General features: G+C 53.3%; 1 long non-coding RNA gene across 1 annotated transcript; it reads right to left on the minus strand.

The window, feature by feature from the left end:
* Positions 1-2879: 2879 nt before the first annotated feature.
* Positions 2880-4478, minus strand: LOC122907804. The gene is made up of 3 exons (XR_006384749.1): positions 4462-4478; positions 4182-4245; positions 2880-2898 (listed from the first exon to the last, which is right to left on the minus strand). It is a non-coding gene; the product is annotated as an uncharacterized LOC122907804 (long non-coding RNA).
* Between the last annotated feature and the right edge of the window lie 666 nt (positions 4479-5144).

Below are 5144 nucleotides of genomic sequence, written 5' to 3' on the forward strand. Positions count from 1 at the left end.
TCAAGCAAGCCCCTGTCCCTTGCGGGCCTCAGTTTACCCTTCAGTGAGGAGGGAGATGAGGGTCCTGTGTCGCTTTGAGAGCCAGCGATCTGGGGAGGCAAAGACACATTCCCAGAATCCCCCGGAGTCCTGAGAACGCCCACGCCCCTTGTCCCAGCAATCCTGAGAAAGGCTAGGCTGATAAGGCTGTGGGTGGCCAGATGACAACATTCTTGGGACTCAGATGAAGTGGGTGGGGCCCACCCATTCAGCTGCACATAATTCAGGGCAATGGGGGCAGCAGCCATGCGGGCCACAGACAGCCAGCCTGCCTGTCCTTCCCGGCATCCCGGCATTTCAGGGATGCCACAGAAACCCGGGCCACAGCAGGGAGCCATGCAGTCATCTTGCAAGGTTTCGAGGAAAGAATGCCAGTCCTGTGGGAGGGGACACTGGGTCTGGCCTCCCTCCCACCCCTATCTTGGCTCCCTTCGAGGCTCATTCCCAGGAAACACTCTTGCACCTTCTCTTAGACGGCGGGTGGGGCGAGGCCAGGGTCGGGGGGAGTGGGGGGGTGGCAGCATGGCCCTTTCTTTAGCCTGGGTCGACCAAGACCACTGCCAGCCCTCCTGACCACCTCCAGCCCACAGGAGAATCTGAAACAGCCTCTCCTCTAGGCCCAGCACTGCATTTTAGCCACCACACCTAAAGTTCCACCATCACGGCCCAGTCCTTGACAATTACGGCATCACCTTGGGTGAAAAATGTCAGTTTCTCTGCTGCAAATTATAAGTGGGAGGAAGAACAGACGGCTTTGTTTTCACGCATGGTCACAAATGCCCAGAGAAAGTGTCTGTAAAGCGTCTTTACAGTCCTCTGTAAAGAGGACCTGCGGGCGGCCCCTGTGGATTAGGGGAGGGGGGACCCCACCATCGGCTAAGCTGGAGAGTCCCAGGCTTTGGTCTGCTGCTGGTGCTGTGAGTTAACAAGAAGGGTATGGGGCACAGGATAAACCTGAGCCGTGATAGGGCCCCTCACCAGCTGTGGGAACTTGGCCAGGGCTTTGCCTCTCTGAGGACTATTTTTCAGATAGGGGTGGTCCTAGTCCTCTTCTCCGTTGGGAGGAAGGAATGAACATAACACCCAGAGCCAGCGCCTGGCATACACTGGTCAGTAAACAGTGGTGATGCATCACATCACACGGAGAGCCCCAAGCACATTTGACCTTTGAGCCCCTCTACCTTGCGGCCTGCCATCAGCAGACTCTCTCTCCAAAGGGGGGAGATCCTGGGGTGCCCGTTCCTAGTGGATGGCATTAGGGTGAGCACCTCATGAGGGAGTGAGCTCCCCATCAGTGCAGGAGGCAGGTTACCAAAGTCTGGCTGGAATGGGCCTTTGGATGGAGAGAGAGGAAGGCTGTAGGGACTGGGAACCTAGGCAGGGCCTCTGCAGCCCAGCCCGCCCCACTCAAGGGATCGTTCACTGTTGCTCTGAGAACTGATCCTGGGCTGGGCCCTGCCGGGAAGGCAGTAGAAAAGGCAGCAGACGTGGTCCCCATCCGTGGGACACTGAGGTCAGCAGGGAAGCAGGAATTTGAGCAAGAAGGCTCAGGAACACTTTGTTTTTCTCCTTAATATTCAACCCATCTTTTCCTTTCCAATGTCAGCAACTGCTATCTCGCTTCGATGGCTGGAGACTCATTCTCTGCCCCTTCCAGTATACATTTTTAAAATATATTGATTAGCATTAAAAAATGATGAATCCTTCAGATAGAAAAGTATAAAGAAACATAACAAGGGGTGCCTAGGTGGCTCAGTCAGTTAAGTGTCTGCCTTCGGCTCAGGTCATGATCCTGGGGTCCTGGGATGGAGCCCCACATCTGGCTTCTTGCTCAGCAGGGAGCCTGCTTCTACCTCTCCCTTTGCCCCACCCCCAGCTTGTGCGCTCTCTCTCAAATAAATAAAACCTTTTTTTTAAAAAAGATTTTCTTTATTTACTTGACAGAGAGAGAGACACAGCAAGAGAGAGAGCACAAGCAGGAGGAGTGGGAGACGGAGAAGCAGACTCTCCACCGAGCAGGGAGCCCAATGCTGGGCTTGATCCCAGGACCCTGGGATCATGACCTGGCCAAAGGCAGATGCCCAACGACTGAGCCACCCAGGAATCCCTCAAATAAATAAAATCTTTAAAGAAAAAGAAGCATCAGATATTCATGTTTTCAACACTCGGAGTTAACAAATGTAGACATTTTGCCATACTTCAAATCCTCCCTGTAAAATAAAATTAGGGGTGCCTGGCTGGCTTAGTCGGTAGAGCACGTGGCTCTTGATCTCGGGGTCCTGAGTTCAAGTCCCACAATGGGTATAGAGTTTACTTAAATACATAAATTAAAAAAATAAAAATAAAATTGGATTACACATCAGCACATGGATGGGCAAATAAAATGTGGTATACTCATATAGTGGAACATTATTCAGCCTTAAAAAGTAAGGAAGTAGTGCTCCAGGCCACAGCATGGATGACTGTGGAACACATTACACTCGGTGAAGGAAGTCCGTCACAAAACACCACGCGTCGTGGGAGTCCACATGTGTGAAATGTCCAGAAGAGGCAGAGAGTGGATTTAGTGGTTGTCAGGGCATTGGGGGGCGGTGGGAGGGTGTAGAGAAGATGAGGTGTGGCTGCTTCGTGGATACCAGGTGTCCTTTTGGGGTGAAGAAAATGCTCTAAATTGAGATCATGGTGAGAAATGCACAAGTCGGGGTCCCTGGGTCGCTTAGTGGGTTAACACCTCTGCCTTCAGCTCAGGTCGTGATCCCAGGGTCCTAGGATCGAGCCCCGCATCGGGCTCTCTGCTCAGCTGGGAGCCTGCTTCTCTTCCTTTCTCTGCCTGCCTCTCTGCCTACTTGTGATCTCTGTCTGTCAAATTAAAAAAAAAAAAAAGAAAAGAATTGCACAAGTCTATGTGACAAAATAGAAAGCATTGAATCGTGCACTTTATTATCTTTTTTAAGATCTTATTTATGTATTTGAGAGAGACAGAGAGAGAGAGCATGAGCAGGGAGTGGGGAGAAAGGGAAAAGCAGGCTCCCCCCGAGCAGGGAGCCTGACGTGGAATTCAAACCCAGGACTCCAGATCACGATCTGATCCAAAGGCAGAGGCTTAACCACCTGAGCCACCAAGGCGCCCCTGAATTTGATTTAAATTCGTGAATTTGGGGATATGTGAATTACATCTCACTAGAGATGTATATTAGTTTGCGGGGGCTGCTCTAACAAAGTCCCGCACACGGAAACCTTGATAGAAATCTCCTGTGTCACTGTCCTGGAGGCCACAAGTCCAATGACAGTGTCACCAGGGCTGCGAGGGAAGGATCTGTCTCAGGCCCGTCTCCTCAGCATGCAGATGGTTCTCTGGTTTCTGTGCATGCCTGTCTCTGTGTCCACATTTCCCCTTTATGTAAGCACTCCAGTGATGTTAGAGTTGGCTCGCCTGAATGACCTCATTTTGACTCGATCGCCCCTGTGAAGACCCCGTCTCCAAATAAGGAGACGTGATTATCATTCTTGTCGCCACAGCAATTGACGCAGAGCAAGAAGGATGGACTTGAGGCTCCCTGACCCCAAGATCCAGGCCTGAAGCATCCCCTGACCCTCCACAAGGCTCGGCCACCCACATCCCAGACCCTTGATTAGAAATCACCCTGTGCCCTATGGTCCCAGGGCCAACCTCTAGAAGAGACTGGCCAGCCCTGCAAAGGTCCCAAAGCCCTGGAGGCCACAGGAATGGAACACAGGTAGGAAGCATGGGGGCAGGGGAGAAAAATAAAAACCCAGCCTCAGAGACCATCAGGGAAGGCCACTTGCCCTCAGAGCTTGTCAGTTGGCTGAGAGCAGAGGCCCGAGCCCCATGGGGCCAGAGCCGTGTGTCGTGGTTGCTTGTGGCAGGAAAGGGCAGCAGGGGCACCTGAGCCACCATCTTCTCCAAGAAGTACCCTAGACCAGTGGTCTTGCTGAAAGCCCCCTACAAGGCTGAGGCCACCAACAAGCTCAGGACTGAGGAGGGCAGCCAGGTCACGGCCAAGGATAGAGCAAGCCTCTCTGCTCTCTCTAAGACCTTCCTGAAGGAGAGAAGGCTTCATGGCTAGCTGTCTTGGAGGGCAGCTGGACCCAAGCCTCCCAGCCAGGGGCCATCTTCCTACCTCTGGCTCCCCATCACGTGGCCGACAGCCAGCTCTCTTGGGTGGGCTTCCTGAAAAGCAGACTCTGAAAGTAGGATTTGAGGACAAGTCGTTTTGTGGGGAGATGGTCCCAGAAAGTACCAGGGGGAGGGTGAGGAAGTAGACTGGGGAGAGAGGGAGGCCAAAACCATGTGCAGTAGTGAGGAGATTGCCGCTCGTCCCAGTCCCCCCAAGGCGCTCAAGAGTTGGGGCGTACCTCAGTTCTCCCACAACGAGGTACGGAAGCTGGGGACTCACTCACCTGCTCGCTCACCCCTCGCTGGTAAAAACTCCCAGAACCTCCACCTGCCCTCTCGTGGTGACAGGCACCCAGGGCCGGGGGCTGGGCAGGGACCTGGGGAACAGCCCCGAGCTGCCGAACGTGAGTCCTAGCCCAAGCGCTTATCAGCTGCTTTACATTGAGCAAGTCACGATCCATGTGTGTTGACTGGGCGAACCAACCAGAATGTCAACTCATGACAGAAAGGGCTAAGTCTATTGTTCCCTACTCTATCTGCACAGCCCGGCCCAGTGTCTGGCACGTGGAGCACTTGGTCAATATTTGTGGAATAAATGTCTCAAGACTTGTGGTGTAAATCCTTCCTTATTGATAACAGCTACCAGGGATGGAACACTTCCTCGGGGCCAGGCACAGCGCTTAGGGCTTTATGTCCCATTTTGCCCCCTTCCCCCAAGAGCTCCACAGTAGCTGTGGTCTCCTGGTACTAGGCGAGGATGGCCCAGTGAGGCAGGAAAGGGGTCTGCCTAACCACAGCCACCCAGCTCAGAAGGAACAGCAAGATTTAGGCTAGGCTCCAAAGCCCATGTTGCTTCTTTCATAGAAATTCACCTTTTAGGGGCGCCTGGGTGGCTCAGTGGGTTAAAGCCTCTGCCTTTGGCTCTGGTCATGATCCCAGGGTCCTGGGATCAAGCCCCACATCGGGC

Source organism: Neovison vison, chromosome 5, assembly GCF_020171115.1.
Source record: "Neovison vison isolate M4711 chromosome 5, ASM_NN_V1, whole genome shotgun sequence".
In the NCBI taxonomy this organism is placed as follows: domain Eukaryota; kingdom Metazoa; phylum Chordata; class Mammalia; order Carnivora; family Mustelidae; genus Neogale; species Neogale vison.